The sequence below is a fragment of the Dermacentor albipictus genome, chromosome 5 (genome assembly GCF_038994185.2).
Source record: "Dermacentor albipictus isolate Rhodes 1998 colony chromosome 5, USDA_Dalb.pri_finalv2, whole genome shotgun sequence".
NCBI lineage: Eukaryota > Metazoa > Arthropoda > Arachnida > Ixodida > Ixodidae > Dermacentor > Dermacentor albipictus.
Genome location: NC_091825.1, coordinates 90686895 through 90703810, shown reverse-complemented (window position 1 = coordinate 90703810; position 16916 = coordinate 90686895). Strand labels below are relative to the sequence as shown.

The window sequence follows — 16916 nt, the reverse complement described above, 5'->3', positions numbered from 1 at the left end:
GTCCTTAAGTCGAGTTATGCGCCTGCTGCGGTACACACACACTAAACATTTTAACACCCTTAAGGGTGTAAATCAGTTTGTCGCCAGACGAACACCCTAAGGGTGCTGTTGTCTACACCCTACAGTTGGGGTGCCACTATAGCACCCTAAAGGAAGGGTGTCCAGCAAAATAAATTTAGGGTGTAAGGGTGCTCGTCAAAATTATCACCCATCTGTGTGGGTGTTGGAAGGGTGTACACCCTTTTATTTCTAGCGTGTATGGAAGGCAGATTCGGCAGTACACGCCTTCAATTACTACTATGTACAGCGATCCACGCGCAACTACTGCGTGTGCCAGAAGGTTCAAGTTCGGCTACCAAACGCAATGTCGAACAGCCGGCCTTGAAGCTTCGATGGGCATACACAACACCTATACGTGTGGATCACATTACACATTAGTAATTCATGGTGTATATTGGAAAACCTGTCTTCGCTGCACAAGTACAACCTAGCAAACTTGACACTTTTGAGCATGTATATCAACACCAAGCTTATCACGATTTCCATATCCAAATAACATGCAACACAGACTGGTAAGATATATGCTGCATTTTCAAGAAAACGCAAATATATTTATTGCATGCTGCAATACAGAGTACAACATATACATAAATCACACGAAATATAAACATGCACAATCACCAAACACATCTGTAAGTACAAGAACATGTACATTCCCCACAAAGGTACCTAAAATATATGTATTGATCAAATCTGTTATTAGAGAAGAAACTATGTATAGCGGCACTGAAAGAGCCTGGGTTGATTCACAGTGTTTTGAGTCACATAAAGGAATAAATTTTTAGTATTAGACTCCAGTGAACGAAAATTCAAGTTTTGATGCCTTAAAAAAAGGCATATTGCAATGGTGAATTAGGGAAGCAATTGAAATGAAGAGCAAACGCACAAGAAAGACACCTGTTATTTTGTACACTAATGTAATCGCAAAGCATTATGAAAAGTTTGGAAAGTCGATGTAAAGCATAACTGGCCAACATTTTTCAGATTGAAACAATACTTTCCAAGCATAGACATGCTTTAAGTGAGGTTTATGCCAGGAGCCTTATTGCTAATTTTCTATTTCCAACAAGGTTACTTGAGCACGAAAAATACGTAGAATTTTTTAGTGCCTACATAGTTTGTCCTCTTTTGTGAAACGAGAGTTCTCTGGGCTAAAGGTGCTGTGTAGCGGTTTTTCTAACTACAATACCAGTTTCTATAAATTTTTGTTTTGTAACTCTAACGCACTCGTACATATACAATATGTAGTTTGAAAATAGGTTTTTCTTACTATAAATCAAAAGAGTGCATATTCCACATCTACTAGTGCCTGGGTGCAAAGTGCAGTAGGAGGCCTGATAAAAACAAACCACTGTTGATTAAACGATTTTGCTGAGCACAAAATGTGGACAGTGTTTTAAAATACATAGTAAATTTCTAAATTATTTGCACTTAGATGCAGTAATTCAAGATTAAGGCATGCTATAGCATGTGAGCATGCAAATTAGCAAATATGGTTTAATAAATTAGCCATACTCTGGTTACTAAAAGAACACAGGCATAGGCAGTCATGCAAAAGTTCAAGTTAAATATCACACTGTTAACATTTGCCAGCAAATGGTCGTATCAAACATTATAATTATACTGAACAAGGGTAGTTTCTTGGGATAGTTTGCAATTAATGAGATAAAATTATGTACAGCTTGAATGACAAGAACTGCGAGAGATGACAGACTGCGCTGACTTCCAACAATATTTAATTACGTTGCCACATCATGCGTATTTGTACAAAAGCGGGCATGCGCAGACTATGAGTCACAAGGGGTGTCTAACAGCAAGTGACTGTACTAAGAACATCGTCCTTTGAAAAAAATAAACATTAGAATTTTTATCTGTTAAGATACAAGACTTCACTAGGGGTCAGCACGATAGAGGGGTCACTAATGCACACACTAACCAGTTTTCTAGTGAAATCTGCTTCTATAGTTTCCCGGATGACCTGTGTCTCACTAAAGCTTCCGTACCTTCAAAGAGGGGCACGCAGCTGCAGTCCCAGCAATGGATGCCGAAGTGGCCTTGAACAGTGTTATGGACGTTGTTATCGTGCTCACCTAAATGATTGTTTAGGCGCCTGCCTGTCTGTCCAACAAAGTCAAATGAGATATTGTAAAGCTTTGCCTCCTTAACAGCCTCAATAAATCTTGCTCACACGAGATGCAACATAGCGTTGCTGCACAGGCTGATTGCCTTTCTTGGGTTGGCTACCCTTTGGCCTTAATTTCAGCCATAGCGGAACAGCTTCTGAAGTGCACAAAACATGATGAGCGCGCTCGGTCAAGGAACCAGCTGGTTGAAAGACACAGGTTTGCAGTGCTACTGTATGTTCATGATGTCTCCCATAGGCTAAAAAAGATTAGGGAACCTGCAGAAATCAGTCCTTTTCTCAGCCCCGGAAAAGCTGGCAAGGCTCTGTAAGTGTGTAAATGCGCCTAAATCACGTCAGAGTTGTTGCTCTGCCGGGCACAGAAAACGTTTTGCGATGTGTGCAACGAATGTGGTTTTCCAAATTCCCATTTTGAGGCAGTAAATATATTGGACAGACAGGCAGGCGCCTAAATGATCATTTAAGAGAGCACTATAACAACGTCAATAACACTGTTCAAGGCCACTTGGGCATTCATTGCCGGGACTGCGGCTGCATGCCCCTCTTTAAGACACGGAAGTTTTAGCGAGACACAGCTCACCCAGTAAATTATTGAAGCTGATTTCACCAGAAAACTGGGTAGTGTGTGCGTTAGTGCCCCCTCTATCACGCTGCCCCCTAGTGAAATTTTGTATCTAAACAGATAGAAATTGTGATTTTTTTTTTCAAGTGACCATGTTCTTTTTACAATGACTTGCTGTTAGAACACCTCTTGTGAATGGCTTTCATTTTCTGCGCATGACCCCTCTGTGTATACACACACGATGTGGCAACGCAATAAGATATTGTTGAAAGTCAGTGGAGTGTGTCTCTCGCAGTCCTTGTCCTTCACGCTGTACGTCGTTTTTTATACTGAACAGCCAATATTGATTCAAAATTAGAAAAATATAGTACACATCTGAGCTGCAAAAATGCAAGTGATGCAGCAAATGGCCTTTAGCTTTCCAAAAGAAAAAGAAATGTTCACGGTTAACCACGAGGTGCAGGGACTCCATTCTCTGAGCATCTTGACCAATAAATGCAGCACATGGCATTGCTGGAATCTTGCATCCTGCATTAGCAAAATAAGAAGAGAATCATGAGAATTCAGTCCGTGCAATTACACATGTACTTTGCGGAAAATTTGATAAAGCAACAAGCTCCTCAAAGTAACAAACTTAATTAATGTGACTGGGCAGAATGCACCGCTCAGGCAACTGGGCAAGACAAGTGAAAGGTAGGAGAAGTTTCTATTTTGCAAATTAAGGAATTGCATGTTACTGTGAATGCTAAACCACTATGTCATTGTGAACACAAGGCACATACAGCAGCAAAAACATAAATTTACAGTAGCCTTTTCACCATAGAAAAAAAGAGCGAATAAAGTTTAGACTACCAATGACATCTCTCAACAACAGACATTTGTCCAAGAGTGTGTATGAGACCTTAATACAAAATTGACATTATGAAATCTGCAATATATCTGCATTACACTTTATAAGTACTGCAGGTGACAAGCTTACGGGATATGGCACATTAAGAGTGAAATGCACAAGGCATTAAAAAATTACTGTTTTTACACAACATTATTACACTAGGAGACAAAGAGAACTGTTTTACAGAGAGTGCACACAAAATGAAAATGAGGGAATCCCCACTGGCATTCTCATTTGCCCTGCAATGCATGCATCCAGCCCATCAATATCCAACTCTCCAATGCAGTTTATTAGACACTTTCTGCATCCTAAAATTTATCGTGTATTTCTTATTTACTAATTTAGTAAGAATCGGCATTTTGGCATACTTTCCTCGAAAATTTAGCATGTGTTGTCAACTATTTTTCTTAGAGCACGCCCCCTTCTTTCAATGGGTTAGCTTGGCAATGCACTGACAAGTAGTATTCCCTTATTTAAACTTATGATCGTTCCTCATGCTCCCACTTCATGCTCTAAACTGTGATGCCACTCCGATGCAGTTTATGTTAATCTGTGACTATTTACATGGTCCTTCTTTCTGTAGCCTCTCAACTAGAGCCTGAAATTTCTTGTCTCCTAGAACAACCGTCTTTCTTGCCCAAAACATATTGCACGGTTACCCCTCATAGGGGGGGGGGGGGGTACTGTATATGAGTTTTCACATATTCAATGAACCTCAGAGACACAACCATTTCTCATCCTGTGTTGCTACTACCCGCATGAGTCACAATGGTTGTAAATTGGCTACCTGCCCTCTCTCGCTTAAAACTACATTTTGCATGTGGAAAATAACCACAAGCATCACATTTCATTGAATGAGTGCTCCTGTGCATGTTTTTTTTTCCGTCCTGTAATGGCTAAGTTCAACATGGTCAAGTCGTTTGAAAACAGTCTAGCCTCAACCAATACTTTGTGTAGTTTCAAAATTATGATACATTCATTTTTCAAAACTTGTCCCAAATTAAGCATGATACATTTTTATGATGCAAATGAGGTAAGGTTGTACTTAGAGACTATGATAGGCTTGCTATATCCTGCAAAACTATGTGAAATGAAATATGCTTGCAATTTTCGTGAGCAGCTAGCTCAGTACAATTAGGCGCATTACCTGCGGAAACGTTTTTTTAACGCTCCCGAGAGGTCCTGGTTTCTTGTAATTTCTTCAAATCCCTTGCAGTCTAGATTGCAATCCGGTGCATTTTGATATTGTATTCAAAATAAAAACAGCTAAAATTTTAAGGTTTTGATAATTATATGGGAATAAATTAAAGGTAGAAGAGTGTAATGCAATGAGCAAATAACAAGCTCATTGCAGAGAGTAAACAAATATTCCTTTCCTGCAAATAAATTGGTAGCAGGAAGGTCATACGAAATTAGCAGTGAATGCACAATAAAGAATATGATGCTACAATGCCCCGACATTCTGTGAATATTCTTGCACAAAGAAAATCCTCATTATGAAAGTCCATCAAGAAAATGCAAATGTATACTTTGGATCAGCAGTCATACCTGCAGTATGCACTGTACCATTGGCAATATTTACAACCACAGACAACTGCACATCATATCAAGCTTAGGCGGCCAAGGAGCCTGAGTTTTAAATTATAACTTGACTTATTATATTACACTACACAACTATATCTACTTACAATGTTGTCTTCTCAACCGCTTTGAAGAAGACATTAACCATCTGTCTGAAGGCGAACGCAAGTGGCTTGCTCTTGATGGGGGGCGCCAAGGCTGGGCATTGTGAAATTGCTGCTACCATCTGCATGACCTGCGAGAAACGACGTTCTAAGTACAAGATAAACAAAGGCTATTAGAGCAAAAGACAAGATCATTGGCAATGAGCCTCGTTTTGGTTTTCACGAGAAAAGCCAAGAATATGGACTTTGTGCTGCTTACTGAAGAAGCAAGCCTCCTTCCAGATGTTGCAGTCATGCATTAAGATTGTCACACAGCTGCATGCTTGTATGCTGCTGTCGCCAGTACGCCAGTATGCTTTGAAGTTTATTATTTCAAGTTAAATTGATTATTGTGTTTTCTTACCAATTCTTGGCAAACAGACCAGCAATGAAATAGCTCACTTACACACATACTCCCTTTTGAGGAGAGAATTCACACACACGCACGCATGCATGGGCGCACACACACACACGCACACATATGCTTCTACCACATGAGCAGCTTCCTGTGCTTGACACACATACATTTTTTTTATCCTGTGTCACTCCTACTGCTAAGGCATAAAAAATCCTTTATGTTACCAACCCCAAACTCCTCAACCTACACCTCCAGCTTAAACACTTTCTCGAGAGCCAGGACAAGCCTTCTAGCTTCCCCAGTGCTCCAAACTGTAGTTACGAAATTCAATAGGGCTATAGGCGACAGATCTCGAACGGCATGCAAATTACCCGGAGACCTAAAGCTTGTATATGATACCTCTAAAGCACAACACTTCAAATTTTCAAAATTCATTAAAGCTCCTGAAGACAATTGCTATATACGTAGAACGTCTCGAATAACCTGCCGCTAACAATTTCAGCGGTTGTCTACATCAAAAGAAATGTGGGCTAATGGGAAATCCACGTCTTTAAGATCGGAATTATTGTAATGGCAAAACACACTACCAGATTTCTTAATCATTTATTTATGCTCTGGATGTAACGTTCCTTTCACAATAAAAAACAAGGATATCGATTCATCAGGGCATGGGAGGAAAAAGGACGAAGCGTATACTTGGCACCTTCCCACTGGTCCTCCCGAGAAACGGCGCCTCATACAGCAGTTGTCCAGGGTGGCTTGAAACCAAACTCGGCTTTCAGGCGGGAACACTCGCTGCACCAAATCGGAAGAGTTTTATTGCGAGTAAAACTCTACCGGCCTCATGCAATACATACGCACGCACACAAAACGCACCCACACGCACACACAAGTATACGCACTCTCAAAGCGCAGACACAAAAGCGCGCACGCGCACATTGATGAACACAAACAAGCACACATACATGCATGCAGGCAGACACGCTAACACGTGCACGCACACACAGCGACCCACAGACAACACACTCACAAAACACGTACGCACTAGACACGCGCAAACACGCCGGCCCATACAAACCGGCATGTACTGAACGCACGCACGCGCACGCGCGCGCGCACACACACACACACACAGCGAGCCGAGCGCACGCACACACACACAAAGCGAGCTGAGCTGAGCGCACGCACACACGCACGCACGCACACACACACAAATCAAGCCGAGCGCGAGCACGCGCAGACGCACAGACAAAGCGAGCCGAAAAAATGCTGAAGGCGTCCGGCAAGCAGCAACAGCAGCACGCGACCGCATCAGGGAGAACCAATACCACGCCGGTTCCTTCGAAAGGTGGCTAAGCCAGTCCTTTTTCTACGCGACGCAAAAGTGGTCGACCACATTTAACTCAAGTGCGAACGACCGTATTACAAGCAGCCGCGCTGAACGCACAAGAGAATCACATCAATGAACGTTCAAGCGCTGAGAAACAAAGCGTAACTATGCAGGCGCACCACGCCCGATGTAGATTTGACAAACATTAGTCACACGGGACGCGATCTAGGTAGTTAACTTGCCCTAGTAGGAGTGCAGCTGCTCTTGCTCTTACATTAGCGAATTATGAATTATGCTACGAGATCACAGTGACATATTTCTAAAGCGAACAAAACAAATACCAAATAAAGGGGCACTTGCCTGAAAGTTTCCATCATGCCAGTACTACCGACCGGGCACGTCGCAACTTCTCGTTTCAGCCTTCGTGGATCCATCTTCCAGTGCGTACGAACGCTTTGCTTTGAAGTGGGGCACGAGTAATACACAAAGCATGGGCGACATCTTCTTCTACCCCGCGCGCAAAACTAATCACACGTTTAAAATTACTTCGCACAGCGCGCGACGCGAACGCACGCGAAAACGAGCATGATGGCGCAGCTTCCGCCTTCCCGTCCTGCCGCGCGCCGAAGTGATGGTGCAGCGTCGGCCGTCACTTCCGGTCGCTTTTCATTGGGCATGGGGCGGCCGCGCAAATTGAACGTTTATTCTGACACGTTTGCTTGCTCGCATGGCCGCCTGTTTGCTGCTGCTTCGTTGTGGTCTCTACCTAGAGCGGTGAGGCGGGTAGTTGCTACTACGTTTCGTGCCGGGCATTTTATTTTGGGGGGGGGGGGGCGCAGTCTGTGCTGCATCACTGAGGGTACAGTACACAAATCGGGACCGTGAGCGAGACGATCGGCGCTCTTCTGCTGGTGCGATTAGATAATTCGCTGCGTCCGAACGAAGCAACTTTGCGAGGTCACAGCGTAGTTTCAGCGATATCATGGCTCGATAAAGACGCTCACATCTTGGTCGTGCGACAGCGACGCGTAAACATTCATGAGGAGACTGAAGACTGCGTTTGCAAGTGCATATGCTCTGGGTAAGAAATTACAGCTTTGACGACACCAGCCCTTAATATATAGGCTCTGCCTTACAAGCTGTATTTGAGGATGCACTTAGAAAGCAGATCAGTAGCTTAGTAAACCTCTGAATGAATTAGGCAAGGTACGTGGAAATTCGGGTTTGAGAACTTCCAACGCACCGAAATATTAGTGCAGAATTGCGCAAGTTGCTCTCGTGTTTTCGCTCTGCTACTGCAGTTTTTCTAGAAGTGTTTAATTTGATGTTAATATTCCTGTGAGCACGAAAAATAATGATTATGGAATTGTAAGTGAAAGGGCGTTCTTTTTCTGGATGATACATTTTTGGAGTGGCCGTCATGCCAGTAACATCAGAATCCTTGAAGAAATATCGACAGTCACTTAGGAATGGGAAAACTTAATCGCTTCACGCATCTACACGTGCAATTGTCACGTGACCATGATACGTTAGTTCATACATTGTCACGTGTTCTTCACAATTCTGCCTTAATCTCCCGTAATCCACCGTGCTATAGTTTGTACGAACCTTAATGCAATTTATTCCACCCTCATTCACATTATTTTACATTATTTACCCATAATTGCTCATACTTAACGTTGTTGTATTTACTACCTTCTGTATCACTACTGACGTCATACAAGACGGTGATGACTTCACATTTTATTTATTTATTATATACATTCAAGGCCTAGTAGGCACAACAGAAAGAAGTGGTGAAAATATGCAATAATTGCAATGCAGCGCAAAAATAGAAAATCAAACCATAAGATAATTTGAACGGCGACCTTGAATTAGTGGTATCGCAAATTGAGACTGTGGAGGCGGGAAGGCGGTTGCATTCAGTGGCTGTTCTTGGCAAAAAGGAAGAATGGCACATCAATATTGTATTGATGGTCGATGCAAGACGAGAACTTGGTGTGATGAAAAGATTTTCTTTACGAGAAGGGTTAAATTAGCATATTCTATGAAAAAGACAGAGACGAAAGTATTTGCCACGTAACCAAAGGTCAGGTTCACCTAGTGTTCTTTTCATGGATGTGACGCTAGAATGAAGTGAATAATTTGAGAGAATAAAATGGCCGGCGCGGTTCTGAATGCTTTCTGAATGCTTTCAAGGGAAATGACAAGATTGGCATGAGCAGGGTCCCGTGTGGATTGTTGTTGCGGAGAACGCCACCTTTCCTACCTGAAAGGCCATGAAACGCTTTCGCATTAAAGATGCAATACATACACACATTGCTCAATGCGTGTACGTGTACACGTTACTCAGATTTATGCATCAATACGTTCAACACCCTTCAGGCGTCGATTTAACACCCTTCTTTGAGCAAAGTCACACCTTATGTGTGGTATCCACCCTTATGATAGGGTGCTTTGGCCGAAAAGGGTGCTAGAAGGGTGTGGGCATGGGTGTAAATGCCGAAAGCACCCCTATTAACACCCATAAGGGTGTAAAAAGTTCAGTGTGCAGGGTTTATCGGCTCACAAAACGGAAACGCTGATCAGATACCGAAAAACCTTGACATGTCAATGAGCAGGACGGTGAAGGAAAGAGGTGCACACAACGTGCTTGTCGAAACAGGTGCGCGCTTCAGTGTGATGCTTGCGATAACGGCAGACAGTCGGAAGCGGCTGTGAGGATGAGCTGGCGTGCGATCGGAGGTCGTTGTTCGGAGCGCGCGTTATGTTAGGCCGCGCCAACTTTACGTGGCTGGCGCGTTGGTTGTTTATTCTATGGTGGAACCACGATGTGGATGAAGCGGCCAGCGAGCTGCATGACAGGTGTGGTGGTTCCGATGTGGAGTGAAGTTACGGTTTGCAAATGGCATACATGTATTTTACTGCAAAGTTATATTACGCACGTTCCAAATTATCACCGTCTTACTGTTCAATTTTTCTGTTTCAAAAATGTTTTCATGATATTTAGCCCGCATAATGAACGCACCCCGCAACTTTGCTTCGGTATAATTGAAAAAAAGTTTGTTCATTACACGGGTATATAAAGTAAAACTTGTAAGCCAGTGTGTTTAAGTGAGAATTCTGGTGGAGTTCTTGTTCTGGTCGGTAAGTAGCCACAAATCTGCCATCAGCGGTTAATTTGTACGTTGCTTAGTGCCTACCTAATCCACACTTCCAACCAATTACGTAAAACAAGGGATTACTGTACAAGATGACGCCATATCACCTACATCTATCTCCGGCGTTGGCCACTCACGCCTTTCTTTCTTTCATTGCAAGCAACCTCTACTTTGAGCGTTATTTCAGCACTCATGGTTTGAAACTGTGAGTTTGCTGAGCCAACGCCAGGTGTTGCAGACTCGCGTGCAGGAAGACGGCAGGCAACCTTGAGAGAAATGGGTGGTGGACAGCGCGCAAGCAGAGGGAGAGCAAGGGGCGCACGCGGGAAGGTCAATAGCTACGGGCACAGAAGGACAGACATTGCGATTGAAGTCCTTTAGTGAGAAAGTGGCCTCGGCAAAGCGAGCCACATACACTGCGGCAGAACGGAACCCGGAGCCAAGGGTCCCACCAGACTAAATAATACATACTTGGCAGATTTGATAAGTGGGGGCTTGTCTGGCCAGACCAGCACGAATCGCCAACAAAGGAAGCCGCAAGTGCAGCTGCGTGGCCTCTGCTCCCACATTCAGTTGTCCAACTGTTGGCTATGACAGCTGGGAGCCAATGGAAATGGAGAAACTTACGGCTGAAATAAGCCAAATTTGGCCACCACGCTGCTCGGCGACATGGTTAGGCCTAACGAGACAGCTGGAGTAGACGACGCGGGGCCAGCTCTCAACCTCAAAGTTGCGCCTCTCCCACTTTCGAAGGACATTGGCTACCAAGACGCGCACTCGCAGCAGGATTTGCTAGAGAGATACACTAGGAATTGCGACATTTCGAGCATTCCCAGAGACCACTGTTTGCAGCTGATCGGAGCAGCATTGGAAGGGCCCACCAAACAATGGTGGCGGTTTTCGGGCGGGTACTCTGCTTAGTAGGCCTTCATGTTCTAATTTACAGATGAGTTTACCACCATCGACTACAAGGTCAAACTAAAGGCGGAGTTGCATCAGCGCAGAATGCAACCGACAGAAAGCCTCAAGCAATTCATCCACGTCATAATCGAATACTATGACCGCACAGCGGAGTCCGTTTCGGGTACCGAGAAAGTGGAACGTGTACGAAGAAAAATACATCCAACCTTGAAAAACTTGACAGCCAGCATGACCTTCGGAAACCTGCAAGAAATGCCAAAGCCAGCCAGCCCTATCATGACCTGCACGTGGCATTGCCTGTGTTATGCACCCCCGCGAATTTCACGAATGGCAGCTGACCTGGCCTTCATTGACTCGTCCGTGCACACCATGGCAGCCACCCTCCATTTGTGGCTTTGAAGTCAAAAGAAAAAAATTCATGATGGGTGCATTTAGGATTTGCTGGACCAAGATCTCACTCAGCCCAGCTCCGGTCCATGGGCCAGCGTCCTTGTGTTAGTGCTGAAGAAAACGGGTGGATATCCCTTCCCTGTAGATTTACATACCCTTGAATGCTAACACAATGCCCCACACAGACTTGGTCCTTGCTCAGCTTGGCCATGCCAGATGGTTCACATGCCTTGACATTGTTCAAGTATTTTTTTCGAGTGACAGTTGCCCCGGAAGATGTCCCAAAGACTGCGTTCCTGTGCCATAGGTGAGTGTTCTAAGTTAAGCGAATGCCAAATGGCACAGTGGGCGGACTGGTAACATTTCATTCTCTCATGGACAAAGTGTTGGAAGTCATAAAATATGACTGCTGTATGCCATTTCTTGATGATATACTAATTTATTCGGGCACCTTTGAGGACTACCTGCAACATATTGCTGAGTTATTGTACAGAATTTGCTCGACAGGTCTGACAATCCTAAAGTGGCACTCTGCGAACAGGTATTGAAGTTCCTGGGGCAAAATCTCACCATTGATGTGTCAACCGGATCCATACAAAGTGCGAGCAGTTTCAAAATTTCCATTCCCCCAAAAGGGTGAAGGAGTTCCAAAATGTTTGGGCTTGGCACAGTACTATAGAAACTTGATTCCCGGGTTCTCCAACAAGGCCAAGCCCCTCACAGCTCTTTTCAAGGAGCCCATTGGGTTTGGGGTGCTAAGCAACAGACATCATTGGAGACTTTGAAGGTAAGGTTGACGGGAGACATGGCTCTAGTGTTGCCCGGCCTGAACATGTCGGTCATGATACATACAGACACCAGTAGCACTGGCATAGCGGCAGTGTTGTTACAGGAGGTCAAAGGCCAACTCCAGCCACTGTCATTTATCAGCAGAACACTCGGCGCAGCAGAAAAGAACTACAATGTCCAGGAACGGCAGTGTCTCGCACTGGTGTGGGCTGTTTATAAATTTCGGCCAGATATTGATTTTACTTCATTTGAGGTGCATTCTGAATATACATCCGTGGCTTAGATGTTCAGTATGCACATCATGCAGAATCTGACGTTGTGTGTTGAGATTGCAAGGTTCAAATGGACCATAATGTATCACAGCGGGCATGCCGACATCCCAGTTGATGCAATAAACAAGTGTTCGATCGTTTCCTGGGGATCTCCATAGCCCTGTTTTACAGAGGACTGATTTCCTATTAAAATACAAGATCACAAAAACTGTACTTGCTTTGAAATGGCAGCAGCTGTTGACTAGCTTGATGTGTCCCCCCTCACTAAGAGTAAAGTTCCGGTTGTAACAACGCAAAAACCAATTGTTGCAAGTACTACTGCAGTAGGTGGAGACTGGCTTACTACTTGACGACGCCAGAGTCGAAAATAATACGGGACCTATCTAATGACAACGGAATAATAAACAATAGTATTCTCATGTGCAAAGTCAGTGAGCGGAAGTTCGTTCAACTTTCCCAACACCTGGGGGGCATGGCATAGAAAATAGAACATGATTAACCCCTGAGTGAACATGCAGGTTTCTTTAAAGCTTGGAGTTGTACGCAAAACTGCTTCACATGGCTCGGAATCCGCTAAGACGCTCACCTTCTAACTGTGGCGCTGGATTAACAGCCAAGTTCGCCCCTCTTCTGCCTGCATTGCGCTCAACACCTGCCGGCTCAAGGACCCGGCGACAGGGAAACAGAAAGGCCTTACAAATGCAGACCAGCTCGGCCTTTACCATGCGCCTTGGAAGCCCTCTCCACAAGATATGGGGGGAGAGGCTCTATGGGGCGCCGAGCCGACGCCACGTGGCGTAGGTACTAGTTTCGGATAAAATCCCTCAATAATTTTAAAGTACAGAAAGGCTTTAATCCTGCTGACGACGCCAACGATAGGCTGAGCGGTCACATGTGACCTTGTTCCGCCCCTTTGCCGCCATGAAAGTTCCTGAACGTCGGGCGCAGAGCGCGCGCTTCGCCTGTAGTACAGTGCACGTTGCTGCGATAATTTCATTCCGGGAGGGCCGAAATGCCTTGTTGCTGTGTGGTTGTATGCCGAAAAAGGACTGAGGATGGCAAGAAGTTATTTTGCATCCCGCGCGGCAACCAGAACCTAACGAGAAGAAGAGTATGGTTGCACTGAATTGGGAGGGGGGGGGGGGGGCGGAAGGACTTAACCATCGGTAACTGTACAACTATGCGAGGAAAGTAACGTAAAGCAATATGAAGGTGCAATAGAAAGTATACACGTGCGTGTGTCGAGCTGTGATACGGAGCTGTGAATGTTGGTGGCCAAAGTTTGCGGATATTATTTATTTTAATTCGTTATAAGCCCGCTAAATAGCTCAGTATGACCTAGTATGCGAAGGACCGAAATGCCTTTTTGCTGTGCGGATTGGCGCCGAGATCCGATGGAGGACGGCAAGAAGTTATTTTGCATCCCGTGCGGCGAAGAAAACCTAACCAGACGATAAATGTGGTCGCATAGAATTGAACGGAAAGACTGAGCCGTCGGTAACTGCACGAGTATGCGAGGACAGTATCGTAGAACGATGCACGTGTGTGTGCAGAAAGTATACACGTGTGTGTGCAGAGCTGCGTAGCATTTCATTCGCGCGCATCAATGTTGACGGCCGAAATTTGTGGAGATTATTGATTTTAGTGCAATATTAGCCCGCTGATTTAGCAAGTGCAGTATGACCTAGCATGCAAGTAAATAGCGGGGCAGAAGCGCATTGACTCCCTGACAAATATCCGCATTGCGTTACGCGCGATAAATAATCACAAATTTCAGCAGAGAATTCTGCCTTTACAGTTTCCTGTGTTTGTGCGCGCGTTGTTGTTTACTGCGCTTTACAATATGTACAAAAAGTCATTTCCAACTCTGCATATCCTAGTCGTATTTTGTACATTGCATATGTGGATAAATATATTCCTAAGTGCCTGCGTTACTCTGCTTTTAAAAACAAATACTGCGTAGCCACTGTTACTGGCCATCAAATAATAAAGTTTAATAAAATATGTCAACGTACATTGCATACAGCTGCGAGCTCGTTCCTTCCAAGTTTCCTTTGAATTCGAAGACGTTTCAGTAATCGGCGATGCCATTTTACTAATGAAAAACACAAAACTGCAAATTAACATAAGAAAAACTCCAGAAGCGATACACGGATTGCCAGCAAAACACAGTGCAGTAATAGCTAGGCCAATTGCATGCGTTTCGTATAAGGGCCCTCTAATTCTTAAGGGGCTTTAGCGGTGCACGGAGGCGAAAAGGCATCAACACAACAATGCGCGTCGGATTCAAGTTTACGTGGTGACGTCACATGGTTCACGAGAACATTGAACCGCATTCACACACCCGCACACACTACGCTCGATGTTGGTGTGCAGGGAGATTAGATCGCTCTGGCAGCCCGAAGACGATCGAGGAGACTCGCTGACACGATCCATACCGCCGCATTATAATGTCATGACAGTTGCACTGGCTCGTAGCACTGAAGCACAAAACACAACAGTCGTCGTGTAATCGCTACACGACAGACACACTCAGAGGCAAGAATACTGTTGGTGCACTCGTTTCCACACACCCACCCATGATGTTGTTTAGTTGCCGTGAGGGTCGCACGTTTCAGCGACGTTATGTCGAAAGTTTTTCGGTCGAAGCGATTGTCAGCCTTCCTTTTTACACGAATTCTTCGTTTAAAGTAACCATTACGTGTACGCAGTACACTTACAAGCAAAATAATTCACAGAGCAAACGGAATTAAGCGCATGATTATCGTCCCATATCTATAAATTGTGTTTGCTGCAAGCTACTCAAACATATTATATAAAAATCCATATACACTTATTTTGAACACGGGAATTTCTTTTTAAATGTACACGGGCTTCGGCAACGCCTTTCTACCACCACGCACCTAATGGAAACCATCTATGAGTTTTCTGGCGCTTTGAATCACAAGAAACAATTTGATGCGCATTGCTTAGACTTCTCTAAAGCCTTTGACACAGCTGTTCACTCTCTGGTAATTATAAACTTGGCAAAAGTTGGAGTTATTCGTAATTTGGTCGCACTGATCCACGTATATCTGTCCGGTAGAACGCAATATGTAGAAATTATTGCCATAAAATCGACTGCCTTAACTTTGAGCTCAGGTGCACCGCAGGGGTCCGTTTTGTGTTCTGTTTTATTTTTGGCATTGATTAATGACATCAGTTGCGATATTAGTTAAAAGGTCAACGTGCGTTTGTACGCAGATGACTGCTTACTTTATCGGGAAATTGCTCACGACGTTGATCAAAAATCTCTTAGTGACACTCTTGCTGCCATTGAAATGCGGTGTGAAAACTGGGAAATGAATATAAAAGAACCAAAAACAATGGTCTTCGAGGTATCGTAGCAGGTATAGAATGCCTTGAATCACAAATACTTTGTACACTCCCGTATGCTTGCTACAGTTGATACACTCAAATACCTATGGATAGCTATCACCAAGAACCTAACCTGGAAAACGCATATCACAAATATTACAAGCTCTGCCGAAAAAAATATCTGGTTTCTGCGCAGAAAGTGGAAGCTTGCGCTTCAATCTGTCAAACCAACCGCGTTTACAACCTATGTGAGGCCAACGTTATAGTACTCAAGCATTATATGGGATGGTTCCAAGTGGCCCTAATAAACGAATTCGAAAGAGTGCAAAAGGTGGCACAGTTTATTTTTTCCAAATATTCCTCCCCCGACTAGGTAAAAAAGATGCTAAACATGCTTCAACTACCACGTCTATCGCAGCGGCGCCTAGTGGTAAGACTAAAATTCCTATTTTTGTTTTCTAAGCACCATTTTAACATCGACATTGCAGCTTACTTAGGTCCCCCCCCAAAAAAGCGAACTCTTAGGAAAAGGCATGACTCAATGTTCATTATGCCACAGCCACGTATCGATAAATATGGAAATTCATTCTTACCTCGAACTATAAAACACCAGAATGCCCGGCCATCATTGGTCGTGCAGTCAACCCCAACTGAAGCTTTCGAAAAATGCATAATGAATTCATTACAAAACCGAACGTTTATGTTTGCTTCTATTCTTGCACATATTATAAATGTTTCTTTCATTTTACCAACTACTTTTATATACGACGTATGGTCTGTTTTGTGAATTCGAATGTTTTTCATGAATTAGAAGTTAGAAAATTGATTGCCGAATTGTGATACTAGTGTACAAGTTGTTATTCTACCCGTTTTCCATGACTGATACTTCATTTATGTAATTTGTTGTTGTAACACCCAGTTTGTATGTGTGATGCTTTAAAACTTACTCTGTAACGG

At 44.0% G+C, this 16916-nt stretch overlaps 1 long non-coding RNA gene across 1 annotated transcript; it reads right to left on the bottom strand.

Annotated features, from left to right (window-relative positions):
* Window positions 1-2116: 2116 nt before the first annotated feature.
* Window positions 2117-7684, bottom strand: LOC139060523 (uncharacterized). The gene is made up of 3 exons (XR_011514898.1): window positions 6443-7684; window positions 5346-5473; window positions 2117-3293 (listed from the first exon to the last, which is right to left on the bottom strand). It is a non-coding gene; the product is annotated as an uncharacterized lncRNA (long non-coding RNA).
* Window positions 7685-16916: the final 9232 nt, after the last annotated feature.